Source organism: Salmo trutta, chromosome 1 (genome assembly GCF_901001165.1).
Source record: "Salmo trutta chromosome 1, fSalTru1.1, whole genome shotgun sequence".
Lineage (NCBI taxonomy): Eukaryota > Metazoa > Chordata > Actinopteri > Salmoniformes > Salmonidae > Salmo > Salmo trutta.
The window spans coordinates 33,764,404-33,779,960 of record NC_042957.1 but is presented as its reverse complement, the minus strand read 5'-3'; positions in this window follow the sequence as shown (position 1 = coordinate 33,779,960).

The following is a 15,557-nucleotide window of genomic DNA, read 5'->3' as shown; positions in this document are numbered from 1 at the left end:
AAATTGTCAAGGAAACTGGCCATAAATGTCTACCACATCGGGCCCTGAGGACAAATCTTCCTTGAAAAAAAGAGCCTTTCCTCGGAAACTACTAAATGTCTCGCTGTTCTCAGTTGTTCTGGAAAACTTGTACGGTACCTAGAAAAGAATGGATGAATGAACGGGCAACACCCATTACATAAAGCTTTTAATGTGAAGCTACAAATACTAAGTCCCAAATGGTCACATAATACTGTGCAAGTATTCTGTAGACAGCTATGCTGTTATCACCTCTAGCCCATTACTGGACGTTCTGGTCCCTGTACAGTGTACACACTGCCAGCAGACATGAGAGTGAAATTATGTTTGTGAGCCATAACTGTAGTCTTTATCTCTTACGTTGTGGAACAGGCTTACGGCAGAATATACAGTGCATTCGGAAAGTATTCAGACCACTTCCATTTTTCCACATTTTGGAGCATTGAAGGTCCCCAAGAACACAGCGGCCTTCATCATTCTTCAGTGCAAGAAGTTTGGAACCACTAAGACTCTTCCTAGAGCTGGCCTCCCGGCCAAACTAAGCAAGCAGAGGAGAAGGGCCTTGGTCAGGGAGGTGAACAAGAACACTATGGTCATTCTGACAGAGCTCCAGAGCTCTGTGGAGATTGGAGAGCCTTCCAGCAGGACAACATCTCTGCAGCACTCCACCAATCTGGCCTTTATGGTAGAGTGGCCAGACGGAAGCCACTCCTCAGTAAAAGGCACACGACAGCCCGCTTGGAGTTTGCCAAAAAGGCAGCTAGAAGAATCTCAGACCATGAGAAACAAGATTCTCTGGTCTGATGAAAGCAATATTGAACTCTTTGGCCTGAGTGCCAAGCGTCACATTTGGAGGAAACATGCTGTGGGGATGTTTTTCAGTGGCAGGGAGACTAGGAAGCCTCCTCCCTTTGTGGTGATGATTTGGCAGACTTTGTAGTTTTCTTCCCACTTAGTGTAAGTCAGGGAAAAACCTCCCCTTTCCTTCAAATTATTGGCAAACTATCTTTTGGTTCAAAACGGATGTCAAAATTGTCAGACAATTTTAACACAGCAGACATGGCACAGCGTATCTGGTATTTTGTGTTTGTGTGAAACATACATATTTATTGGGAGATGTAAATAAATAAAACAAAGTGAAAAGCTCTCTTATTCTCCCTGTACAACGTGTTCCAAACGGTCATCTTTCATTCGAAATGAGGATACCAGTAGCAGCCCACACAGATAGGTTAGGGAGAGAGTGGATTGACAAATTCCCCTCAGTGTACTTTGCTATAATCCAGTGGGCGGTGACTAAATTCAGCAATAGGGAGAAATTCTCTCTCTCAGCACATTATGTTTCTTAGAGCTTGGTGAGAGCATGGTTGTCCTGTGGTTATTTTGCAGACAACTTTCTGAAAATGGTGCAGGATAGTTGCTTGGCTTTGGAACATTCTCTGCAGATTTAATTAAGGAAATTGACAACAAAAAAATCTTTGTATTTCATTACTTTAACAAAACGTTTCCTAAAGTTCAAACAATTTTGGTAATGTTCTCCAACTGGTTTGACATTGGGAATGTTCTAAAATAGTTCAGAGAATATTAAGACAACTTTTGTCTGTGGGAATTTCAGTACTTCAGCATAACATTTCCTACAGGTTTCCTCATGGTTCCATTTAAAATAATGTTCTCAAATTGTTCCTAGAACGTAAAGAAAACTTCACATGAAGAAAAAAAGAAAACGCACAAGAAAACATTAAAAAAACACAAGAAATCTAAAAATGTTATTTAAAAACATATACATTCTGTTCTCAGCATCAACAAAAAAGCTCTCTATCCTCTATCTTAAGTGTGTTCAGGTGTGTTGGTCGTGTTCACTAATTGGCCACACCTGATCTTAACGAGTGCGTGTTTCCTTTGAAATGGGGTCCGTTTGAATAGACTAAAATGAACAACGTCAAAAAACATGCCATGCTAGCTCCATCCTGGTGGCGCAGTGGACTAATTCCAAGGATAGAAAACAAAAGATTATACATTTGAATCTCACTGATGCTGTGTCATAATACAAAATAAAGGTGTTTGCGTGATTAAAGAGTAAGATTTTTCTTTTCTTTTTATGAAAACCAGATGTTTTAAGCTTAGTTATAGTGAAACAAGTCAATTCTGGTCTTCATTTTGACAGTTTGTTGCAAAAGTGATATATTTTGGTATTTTATTAGTAAATCTAGCTCTTTTTGCCCGTAGCGGTTCAACTCTACCATTGAAATTGTGATGCAGCCTCTACGTCATCTCAAGGGAGGAGTTCGGTATGAAATACACTCCCTTCTAGATGTGCTGTGAGGTAACACCTCAAGGCTTACTATAAAAGCAGGTGACAGTGCACCTTATTTGGCAATGGTCTTGGTAAGTGGAGTGTGCCAATATATTTTGCATGATGCTTCCTTGACTAGACTACACAAAATTCAAAAGGCAGTAAAAGGCACATTTCCTCATATGACCAAATTCAACGTTTTTGCTTATCGTTTCATACACATCTATGTGCTTTTACGAATAATTTTGTTTTCCATACATGGGGATTTCTTTTTAGCTGGGTGTGGAATTTGTTTTGCCTTCTATAAACACATTTCATACATTCTATGTAATGTATGTTGTTTTAATTATAAGGATAATTAGTTTGATCCTTATCATTATTGTAGGCCTATTTATTAATCAAGGGGTCTGCATATTTTCCGAATGCACTGTAAATATATTTGACCGATCATGCTTATCAGTCTATGGGTTCATTTGCATAATTTTGTGGAATTAAATTGGTGTGTGTGTGTATATATATTTGCTATGCATCTTATCACACACGCACAGCATACAGATAAAGTACAAACCTTTTGAGCTGAAAATCTGCCAGACAGCTCTTTTATAAGTCCAATCAGTGTTCAACAATTCCAAATGCAATAGGCCACAATTAATTTTGAGTCTCAGAGCAAAGGGTCTGAATACTTATGTAAAGGTATCTCTTTTTTTTTGTTATACATTTGCAAAATATTAAAAAAAAATGTTTTTCGCTTTGTCATTATGGGGTATTGTGTGTAGATTGATAAGGAAAAGTGTGTATTCAATCAATTTTAGAATAAGGCTGCAACGTAACAAAATGTGGAAGTGAAGGGCTCTAAATACTTTCCGAATGCACTGTATAGCCTAGTTAATTAGGTACACCACCCCGTTCACAAAAATGGATCTCTCCTAAAGACAGTGAGTCACGTGGCTTACAATAAAAAGCAGGCAGACAGACAGGCATGGAAACATTCAGTTACTGTTCGATTGAATGTTAGAATGAGCAAAACGAGTGACTTAAGTGACTTTGAGCGTGGTATGATCATCAGTGCCAGGTGTGCCTGTTCCAGTATCTCTGAAACTGGTCACCCTCCTGGGCTTTTCACGTACTGCAGTGTCTAGGGTTTACCGAGAATGGTGCGACACAAAAAGCATCCAGTCAGCGGCAGTCCTGTGGGCGAAAACAGCTTGTTGATGAGAGAGGTCGAAAGAGAATGGCAAGAATCGTGCAAGCTAACAGACGGGGAACAAACAGACAAATAACAGTGCAGTACAACAGTGGTGTGCAGAACGGCACCTCAGAACGCACAACTCGTCAATCTTTGTCACGGATGGGCTATTGCAGCAGACGACCACACCGGGTTTCACTCCTATCAGCTAAAAACAAGAAGAAGTGCCTTCAGTGGGCCTGCAATCACCAACACTGAACAATTGAGAGTGGGAAAACATCGCCTGGTCTGACAAATCCCGGTTCCTGTTGCGTCATGCTGATGACAGTGTCAGGATTTGGCGTAAACACAATGAGTCCATGGACCCATCCTGCCTAGTACAGGCTGGTGGCGATGGTGTACTGGTGTGGGGAATGTTTTTCTGGCACACGTTATGTCCCTTAGTACCGATTGAGCAATAAACGTTTCCGACACCTTGTAGAATAGCTGCCCCTAAGAATTCAGGCTGTTCTGGAGGCAAAAAGGGGCCAACCCGGTACTATACAGGTGTACCTAAAAAAACTGGCCGTTGAGTGTATATGACGCCGGACGAGGATTTCCGTTGTGAAAATGTGGCACTGGACATTTGACCACAGCATTTCAATTTACAAGACATTTGAGAAATTTAACAGACATTTACATATGAATTCAGACCCTTTACTCAGTACTTTGTTGAAGCACCTTAGGCAGTGATTACAGCCTCGAGTGTTCTTGGGTTTGATGCTACAAGCTTGGCACACCTGTATTTGGCCAGTTTCTCCCATTCTTTTCTGCAGATCCTCTCAAGCTCAGTCAGGTTGGATGGGGAGCTTCAATGCACAGATATTTTCATTTCTCTCTAGAGATGTTAGATCGGGTTCAAGTCCAGGATCTGGCTGGGCCACTCAAGGACATTCAGAGACTTGTCCCGAACCCACTCCTGTGTTGTTTTGGCTGTGTGCTTAGGGTCGTTGTCCTGTCGGAAGGTAAACCTTCACCCCAGTCTGAGGTCCTGAGTGCTCTGGAGAAGGTTTTCATCAAGGATCACTATATACTTTGCTCCGTTCATCTTTCCCTCTATCCTGACTAGTCTCCTAGTCCCTGCTGCTGAAAAACATCCCTGCCATCAACATGCTTCACCATGGGGATGGTTTCCTCCAGACGTGGCGCTTGGCATTCAGGCCAAACAGTTCAATCTTGGTTTCATTAGACCAGAGACCAGTTTCTCATGGTCTGAGAGTCCTTCAGGTGCCTTTTGGCAAACTCCAAGCAGGCTGTCATGTGCGTTTTACGGAGGAGTGGCTTCCGTATGGCCTGATTGGTGGAGTGCTGCAGAGATGGATGTCCTTCTGGTTCTCCCATCTCCACAGAGGCACTCTGTCAGAGTGATCATCGTGTTCTTGGTCACATCCCTGACCAGGGCCCTTCTTCCCCGATTGCGCAGTTTGGCCGGATGGCCAGCTCTAGGAAGAGTCTTGGTGGTTCCAAACTTCATCCATTTAAGAATAATGGAGGCCACTGTGTTCTTAGGGAACATCGATGCTGCAAAATTTTTTTGGTACCCTTCTCCAGATCTGTGCCTCGACACAATCCTGTCTTGGAGCTCTACGGGTAATACCTTCGACCTCATGGCTTGGGTTTTGCTCTGACATACACTGTCAACTGTGGGTCCTTATATAGACAGGTGTGCGTCTTTACAAATCATGTTCAAATCGATTGAATTTACAAGTTGTAGAAACATCTCAAGGATGATCAATGGAAACAGGATGCACCCGAGCTCAATTTCGAGTAACAAAGGGTCTGAGGCATCCCGAGTGGCACAGCGGTCTAAGGGAATGCATCGCAGTGCTTGAGGCATCACTACAGATCCGGGTTCGATCCCAGATTGTGTTGCAACCGGCTGCGACTGGGAGACCCATGAGGCGGTGGACAATTGGCCCAGCGTCGTCCGGGTTACGGGAGGATTTGGCCGGCCAAGATGTCCTTGTCCCATCGCGCTCCAGCGACTCCTTGTGGCGGGCCGGGCACATGCACGCTGACTTCGGTCGCCAGTTATACGGTGTTTCCTCCGACACATTGGTGTGGCTGGCTTCCAGGTTAAGCGAGCAGTATCAAGAAATAGAGTGGCTTGGCAGGGTTGTGTTTCGGAGGACGCATGGCTCTCAACCTTCTGTTGACTGTAACTAGCAATTGGCTATCATGAAAGTGTGGGTAAAACGTACACAAAAAGGGTCTGACTACTAATCAGGTATCCCAGTTATTTTGTTTTAACAATTTGCAAAAAAAATCTGAAAACCTATTTTTGCTTTAGGGTACTATGTGTAGATTGATGAAGAAAAACATTTTTAATCCATTGTATAAATGTGTAATGGAAAAAGTCAAGAGGTTTGAATACTTTCCGAATGCACTGTGTATGTGTGTGTGTGTGTGTGTGTGTGTGTGTGTGTGTGTGTGTGTGTGTGTGTGTGTGTTTACAGTACCAGTCAAAAGTTTGGACACACCTACTCATTCAGTGTTTTTCTTTATTTTTACTATTATTCCACATTGTAAGAAGAAATATGTGAACCCTTTGTAATTACCTGGATTTCTGCCTAAATCTGACAAAATTTGATCTGATCTTCATCTAAGCCACAACAATAGACAAACAGTGTGCTTAAACTAATAACACACAAATCATTGGTTAGAGCTGCCCTGCCCCATAAAAAACATCACAAAATGTTTGTTTGCTATTCAAATTAAATCAAATTGTATTGGTCACATACACATGGCTAGCAGATGTTAATGCAAGTGTAGCAAAATGCTTGTCCTTCTAGTTCTGACAGTGCAGTAATATCTAACAAGTAATCTAACAGTTCCCCAACAACTACATAATACACACACATCTAAAGGGTTGAATGAGAATATGTACATAAGTATATGGCTGAGCGATGGCCGATCGGCATAGGCAAGGTGCAGTAGATGGTATAAAATACAGTATGTACATGTGATATGAGTAATGTAAGAAATGTAAACAATATTAAAGTGTCATTATTTAAAGTGCCATTGTTTAAAGTGACTAGTGATCCATTTATTAAAGTGTCCAGTGATTGGGTCTCAATGTAGGCAGCAGCCTCTCTGAGATAGTGAATGCTGTTTAGCAGTCTGATGGCCTTGAGATAGAAGCTGTTTTTCAATCTCTCAGTCCCAGCTTTGATGCACCTGTACTGACCTCGACTTTTGGATGATAGCGGGGTTAACAGGCAGTGGCTCGGGTGGTTATTGTCTTTGATTATCTTTTTGGCCTTCCTGTGACATCCGGTGCTGTAGGTGTCATGGAGGGCAGTTGTTGTGCAGACCACACCACCCTCTGGAGAGCCTTGCGGTTGAGGGTGGTGCAGTTGCCGTACCAGGCTGTGATACAGCCCGACAGGATACTCTCGATTGTGCATCTGTAAAAGTTTGTCATGGTTTTGGGTGACAAGCCAAATTTCTTCAGCCTCCTGAGGTTGAAGAGGCGCTGTTCTGCCTTCTTCACCACACTGTCTGTGTGGGTGGACCATTTCAGTTTGTCTGTGATGTGTACGCCCAGGAACTTAAAATTTTCCACCTTCTCTACTGCTGTCCCTTCGATGTGTATAAGGGGGTGCTCCCTCTGCTGTTTCCTGAAGTCCACGATCATCTCCTTTGTTTAGTTGACATTGAGTGAGAGGTTGTTTTCCAGACACCACACTCCGAGTGCCCTAGCCTACAGGGAGGAGGTGATGTCGTTGTTGGTGACCAGGCCCACTACTGTTGTGTCGTCTGCAAACTTGATGATTGAGTTGGAGGCGTGCATGGCCACGCATTCGTGGGTGAACAGGGAGTACAGGAGAGGGCTGAGCACACACCCTTGATGGGCCCCAGTGTTGAGAATCAGCAAAGTGGAGATGTTTTTTCCTACCTTCACCACCTGAGAAAGTCCAGGACCCAGTTGCACAGGGCTGGGTTGAGACCCAGGGGCTCCAGCTTGACGATGAGCTTGGAAGGTACTATGGTGTTGAATGCTGAGCTGTAGTCAATGAACAGCATTCTTACATAGGTATTATTTTTGTCCAGATGGGATAGGGCAGTGTGCAGTGTGATGGCGATTGCATCATCTGTGGACCTGTTGGAGCAGTATGCAAACTGAAGTGGGTCTAGGGTGTCCGGTAAGGTGGTGGTGATTTGATCCTTATCTAGCCTCTCAAAGCACTTCATGATGACAGAAGTAAGTGCTACGGGGCGGTAGTCATTTAGTTCAGTTTTCTTTGCCTTCTTGGGTACAGGAACAATGGTAGCTATCTTGAAGCATGTGGGGACAACAGACTGGGATAGGGAGAGATTTAAATATGTCCGTAAACACACCAGCTTCCGATTGGTCCGACCAGCGTTGAATGGTTCTCGTCACTGGTAAATCCTGTTTTGAGTTTCTGCCTATAAGACGGAATGAGCAAGATGGCGTCGTGGTCGGATTTGCCAAAGGGAGCGCAGGGGAGGGCTTTGTATGCATCACGGAAGTTAGAGTAGCAGTGATTAGTAGAGAGTATTAGCCCTGTGAGTCGTGCAATCAATACACTGATAGAATTTAGGTAGCCTTGTTCTCAAATGAGCTTTGTTAAAATCCCCAGCTACAATAAATGCAGCCTCCGGGTTATATGGTTTCCAGTTTACATAGAGTCCAGTGAAGTTCATTGAGGGCCATCTTGGTGTTCGCTTGAGGGGGAATGTACACAGCTGTGACTATAACTGATGAGAATTCTCCTGGTAGGTAAAATGGCTGGCATTTGATTGTAAGGAATTCTAGGTCAGGTGAGCAGAAGGACTTTAGTTCCTGTATATTGTTATGGTTACACCATGAGTCGTTAATCATAAAGCATTCACTCCTGCCCTTCCTCTTCCCAGAGAGGTGTTTATAGCTGTTGGAGCGATGCATGGAGAAGCCCAGTGCCTGAACTGATTCCGACAATATAACCCAAGAGAGCCATGTTTCCGTGAAACAGAGAAAGTTACAACCTCTGAAGGCAACCCTTGCTCGAATTTTGTCTACCTTGTTGTCAAGAGACCGGACATTGGCGAGTAGTACACTCAGGAGCGATGTGCACGTCTACGGAGCCTGACCAGAAGGCCGCTCCGTCTGCCCCTTGATTTGGGTCGCCTACTGGGTAGTGTCCTGGGTAGTGGTCCGAACAGAGGACCCGCTTCGGGAAAGCCATATTCCTGGTCGTAATGTTGGTAAGTTGACGTGGCTCTTATATCCAATCGTTCTTCCCAGCTGTATGTAATAAGACTTAAGATTTCCCAGGGTAACAATGTAAGAAATAATACATAAAAAAAATAAAATACTGCATAGTTTCCTAAGAACGCGAGATGAGGCAACCATCTCTGAAGCACTGATTGATGTGAACTATGCCTCGAACTAAAAAGATCTCAAAAGACCTAACATCCCAACTGTAAACTATAGTGGAGGGAGTATCATGGTGTGGGGCTGCTGTGCTGCCTCAGGGCCTGGACAGCTCGCTATCATCGACTGAAAACTGAATTCCCAGGTTTATCAAGACAGCCTTACATTCTCTTGCAAACTATCTTTCCACCAATTAAAGCTCAACAGAAGTTAGGTGATGCAACAAGACAACAACCCAAAATACAGAAGGAAACCAACAACAGAAGAAAAAATGCCTTCTGGAGTGGCCCAGTCAGTCCTGACCTCAACCCGATTGAGATGCTGTGGCATGACCTCAAGAGAGCGGTTCACACCAGACATCCCATTAATATTGTGGAACTGAAACAGTTTTGTAAAGAGGAATGGTCCAAAATTCCTCCTGACCGTTGTGCAGGTCTGATCCACAACTACAGAAAACGTTTGGTTGAGGTTGTTGCTGCCAAAAGAGGGTCAACCAGTTATTCAAGTTCACATACTTTTCCCACCCTGCACTGTGAATGTTTACAGGGTGTGTTCAATAAAGACATGACAAATTATAATTGTTTGTGTGTTATTAGTTTAAGCAGACTGTGTTTGTCTATTGTTGTGACTTAGAAGAAGATCAGATAACATTTTATGACCAATTTATGCATAAAGCCAGGTAATTCTAAAGGGTTCACACACGTTTTCTTCCCACTGTATCTACAACTTGATTGGAGTCCACCTGTGGTAAATTCAATTGATTGGACATGATTTGGAAAGGCAGTCACCCGTCTATACTGTATGTGGATTGTTTAGAGAGAGGAGTTTACATGAGGTGCAGGCATAAGAGATTTCTGGGAAGGTTTTGTTTTCACACACGCACGTGCGTGCTAGCTAGCACATTTCGTTTAAGTTGTGGGAACGTATGTATTTCATTTCATATTGGTTGTGGGAGCGAAGCCATCGTTTCCTGACCTGTAAAATATATATTTTTTTAAATGTTCTGAGAATAGATATGAAAAATGTGCCTGTTTTTGGGAACGTTTCTTTTTAGGTTGCAGGGAGGTTTTGAAAATGTTTTACTTTGGTTCCTTGAAAGTTTTTCTGAGGTTTTATTAAGGCTTTAAGAAAATAAATGATAGGTTATTTGGAGGTTTTTGAATAACTTCCTTAATTCACTGAATGTTTCAATGAGACTTTTAATAACACTACTAGCTTATTTGAGTAAATAAGGCATTAAAGGGTTTTGCCCAAACCCTTCAAATAAAAAAATGAAATGCATTCAGTTGTGGGTGGGGGGAATTGCTCATAAATATTCATTTTGGGGGGTGGGTAAACGTACTGTAGTTGTACCTGATCGCAACACTTTCTCACTAAAGCATACTTACCAGAAGTCCACTGGCACGCTCTGATAATAAAATTATGTGCATGGCTCCAGATAGTTAGCTCACAGTAGTAAGTCCCTGAGTTCCTGACATCTATTGCCCGTTGCAGTGCGGGCAGAATTTGAATCCTGCATGGGGCACCAAAAAATATTTGAAATGTGGACTCACATTTATTGTAGTATTGTGTTGGGAAGAAAACTGCAATCATCACCTTGAAAATGAATATTAGTGCACAAGTCTGAAAACGTACAGTTTCTGGAAATTTGCAGGCACGTGTCCAGCAGGGTTCGGCCCTGTGCACGGATGTGTATGTGTCCAGAAACATTTCAGTTAATCCCCAGAAACGACCACAAGCGCACACCCACTAACCAGGACACATCTTGAAATTCCAGTGCACTCCTTTTACGTCTGCCCACGTCTCTCCAATAAATGTCAGTAAATGGCCGTGCATTTGCTCAATGTTGCGAATGCTTATTCGCACCGCTGAATGCTAATGCTAGTCATTGCTAGCTTGCCTTAGTGGCTGTAACTAATAAATTAAAATCACAATTAATTATTAAATTAATGAATACATTTTAGTAAATTAGAAAGGAATTAATAAATAACTTTGAATTATTATCACACATCAGGGTTCCTACACTTTTTTAGAAATAAAATTCAAGCACCAGTATCAAGGCTTTTCCAGCACCCCATGACATCGCTATACTAAAACAACTCTTAGAGCCTCCTGAGTGGCGCAGCGGTCTAAGGTACTGTATTGCAGTGTTGCGGCGTCACTACAGCCTGGGGTTCGATCCCAGGCTGTGTCACAACCAAATGTGTTTCCTCCGACTCATTGGTGCAGCTGGCTTCCAGGTTAAGCAAGTGGGTGCATGGCTTGGGAAGCACGGCTTGGCAGGACATGTTTCGGAGGATGCGTGACTTGACCTTTGCCTCTCCCGAGCCCGTTGGGGAGTTGCAGTGATGAGAAAAGATCGTAATCACGAAATTGGGGAGAAAAAGGGGGTAAAAACACAGAGTGCCTTTGAAAAGTATTCAGACCCCTTGACTTTTTCCACATTTTGTTACGTTAGAGCCTTATTCGAAAATGGACTAAATAAAAACAAATCCTCAGCAATCTACACACAATACCCCAGACATTTTTGAAAATGTATTTAAAATAAAAAACAGAAATACCTTATTTACATAAGTAATCAGCCCCTTTGCTAAGAAATTCGAAATTGAGCTCAGGTGCATCCTGTTTCCATTGATCATCCTTGATGGTTCTACAACTTAATTGGAGTCGACCTGTGGTTAATGCAATTGATTGGACATGATTTTGAAGGCACACCTGTCTATATAAGGTCCCACAGTTCACAGTGTATGTCAGAGAAAAACCAAGCCATGAGATCGAAGGAATTGTCCGTAGAGCTCCGAGACAGGAACCGTCCAGAAGAACAACCATCTCTGCAGCACTCCACCAATCGGGCCTTTATGGTAGAGTGGCCAGAAGCCACTCCTCAATGAAAGGCACATGACAGCCCACTTCGCCAAACAGTTCGCCAAAAGGCACAAAGACTCTCAGACCATGAGAAACAAGATTCTCTGGTCTGATGAAACCAAGATTGAACTCTTTAGCCTGAATGCCAAGCTTCACATCTGTGCCAAGCTTGTAGCATCATACCCAAGAAGAATCGATACTGTAATCGCTGCCAAAGATGCTTCAACAAAGTACTGAGTAAAGGGCCTGAATCCTAACATAAATGTGATATTTCCGGGTTTTTTAGCACACATTTCTAAAAACCTGTTTTTGATTTGTCATTATGGGGTATTGTGTGTAGATTGATGAGGGAGAAAAAAGATTTTATCAATTTTAGAATAAGGCTGTAATGTAACAAAATGTGAGAAAAAAAAGTCAAGAGGTCTGAATACTTTCCGAAGGCACTGTATACCTCTTGAAGGATGACAATTCATTTAAGTAGAGCAGGAGAAAGCGGGTAATAGCATCTGCATTTAGGCTAAGCAGGGCCTGAAACTAAAGTAACCCCCATGGAGGCTAGCTCTGGGCCAAGCTGGATGATTCCTGCCAGTATTTTGTGCAAGTCTTTTGAAAACTCATTCATCTTTGAATTTTGAATGTGGTGCTTACCTGCCTACATGGGTTAAAGGGGCTGAGGGGTATACCTCACACGGCGGAATATGAACGAGCCTATTCAAAGATCAACAAAAGTGTTTTCAAAAGAATCAAGCACTGTACTGACAGGACTCATCCAGCTTGGCCCAGGGCGAACCTCCATTTGGGGTGCTATAGTGTTGAGAGATGAGGGGTCCGTGGGATATAGGTTGCCTTGATGAAAACTCACCATGTGTAGTTCTTGACTAAGGGCAATGAGCACATCATTCCGGAAGTAAGGAGGCTTAACGAGCCATACTGGTTTGCCGTTTTGCAGGCCATCCTCTTCATAGGTCATCAGGTCCACATGAACTCCTCTCCAAAGGTCTCATTCATTCTCCGCACGCGCTCTCAACCGTGCATCTAAAACCAATAGAACACAGTAAACAAATGCATCAGTCTCAAATCATGCATATTCATAAAATTCATATAAAATCTCAACTTCACAACACCAACCCCAGACTGAGTGATAGTGAAGGGGAATTACAACCTTTGACCTTTATCACTTAACTTTATTGTAGTTGCCCGAAAGTTTTTAATTTCCTCTGAAATTACTGAGATGATTAGTATTATTGGACTATTGTGAAAACCATAGTTAAATTCCATCCACCTGGTTGAAAGGGGCTCAACATGGCTTTGGCTACATGCACTCGATCTACCACCCACAAACACCTACCCAAAGGTCATTATAATCAAGCAGTGACGGAAAAAGTACTCAATTGTCATACATACAACTTTAATAGCAAGTTACTCAAGTAAAAGTAAAAGTCAGCTAGTAAAATACTACTTGAGTAAAAGTCTGAAAGTATTTGGTTTTAAATGTACTTAAGTATCAAAAGTAAATGTAATTGCTAAAATATACTTTAGTATCAAAAGTAAATTCCTTATATTAAGCAAAGCAGACAGCACCATTTTTAATTTATTTTTTATGTATGGATAGCCAGGGGCACACTCCAACACTCAGACATTATTTACAAACAATGCATTTGTGTTTAGTGAGTCCACCAGGACAGAGGCAGTAGGGATGACCACGTGTTCTCTTGATAAGTGATTGAATTTGACAAATTTCCGACTACTTGTCGAGCTAATTGCCTTTACATAATGTATGTCTTACTAGGTGTGTATGTATGACACAACAGGGTTTGAACCGGTGTTGATGCCAGATCTGACTGCGAACATCTGACTGACAGTCGCACCGATCTGCGTCTCCAAAAAACTTTTGGATGTTGATTTGCTGCTTCTCTCCCACAACTCCACCGCATTAGTTACTGTTGCTAAAATTAACAGGCGTGTGCGAGCAGTTCTCTGTAAAAGGGGAGACAGATCGGGCAAGCAAGGTGCTGAAACAAAAGCTAGCAACATGACGGCTAATATGTAGCTAGCCATCTTAGATAGCTGGCTATGGTAAGAGGCAACAGTTTGTTCTTGTTATAGTGTGGTTGAGTGGGCTGTATCACTTTGCTGTGTTTGTACCGTTTGTTCATGGCTGTACACATTTTATTTATTCGGTTGAAAGTAAAAGGAAAGTAATGTTGAATTGCGTGTGATCATTCCTTGTCAAGTTACTACATCTTTTTGGCGACGAGGATAAAACTGGATCAGCATGTACAGGGCGATGTGCTAGCTAACTAAGAAACAGTGGGGGTAGTCAGTTCGCTAGCAAGCTTAATGAGCGACGGAGAGCAGCCGCCGCTGGAGGGCAACGCCGACGGTGACAACCAGCAGCACATGGAAATCGCTGATGAGGATCATAGACAAGTTGGCGTTATAATGGCAACATTGGGACTATCACTGAGTTTGTGAACGACAATGGGGACTTGACGGAATATGTGGAAAGGTTTGGACACTTTTTGGCAAATGGAATTACAGATTCTCTTGAGTGTGTGTGGGGCTCAAACCTACAAGCTAATGAGGAATTTGGCTATACCACAGAGACCGGGAGAAATTCCTTTTTGTGGATCTAGTAGATCTAATTCGACTCACCATAATCCAAAGCCTTCAGTGATTGTCCAGAGGTTCAAATTTAACTGCCATTTTCAGAAAACAGGTCAGTCTGTTGCTAACTTTGTTGCTGGATTATGTGAGATCTCTGAACATTGTGAGTTTGGGGCTATGTTAGAGGACATGCTCCGTGACAGATTAGTCTGTGGCATTAATGAGGACAGCATACAGTGCCGTTTGCTGGGGAAAGCCACACTGACTTTCAAGAGAGCATTGGATGGATCAAGGGATGGAGATGGCCACTAGTAATGTGAAAAATATTCAAAAGACCAACAGTGTAAGTTGTGCAGTGCATCAGGTGACAAAAGAGGTGGCAGGAAAAAGAGGAAAAGCAGTGGAATGTTTCAGATGTGGGGGAACATATTATGCAAACAACTTTAAGTTCAAGCATACTGTCTGTCACAATTGCAACAAAGAGGGACATTAAGCAAAAAAATACAGGGACCTAGGAGCAAGCCAGAAGGTGGGCAGGCTGGGCAAGGCAAGTTCACAGCAACGAAGTCACAGTCAACACGCACAAAGGCTTGTTCAGCTACAACCGCTTGGTTTTCGGATTGGCATCCAGTCCAGCCATTTTCCAGAGGACAATGGACAATCTGCTGCAGGGGATCCCTCATGTAGCAGTGTACCTGGACAACATCCTGGTTACAGAGGAGGAGCACCTCCACCATCTGGATCAGGTGTTAGAGAGATTCTCCAAGGCAGGGCTGCACCTGAAGCGTAGTAAGTGCACATTCCAAGCACAGAGTGACATCCCTAGGTCACACTATCACAGTGCAGGGTCTGTGTCCTGTGGAGGACAAAGTCAGGGCAATCAAGGATGCTCCAAATCCCAAGAACGTGTCTAAGCTCAGGTCGTTCCTGGGCATGGTGAACTATTATGGTAAGTTCCTCCCGGAGCGGTCAACAGTGTTGACTCCACTTTATCAGCTGCTCCACAAAGACTGTAAATGAAAGTGGGTGCCAGCTCAAGAGAAAGCTTTAAAGGAAGTGAAAGCACTACTACAATCAGCCCAACTGCTGGTTCATTTTGACCAAGACAAAGAGATCATTCTGTCATGTGACACCTCGCCCTATGGCGTCGGGGCAGTACTCTCTCATCAGATGGA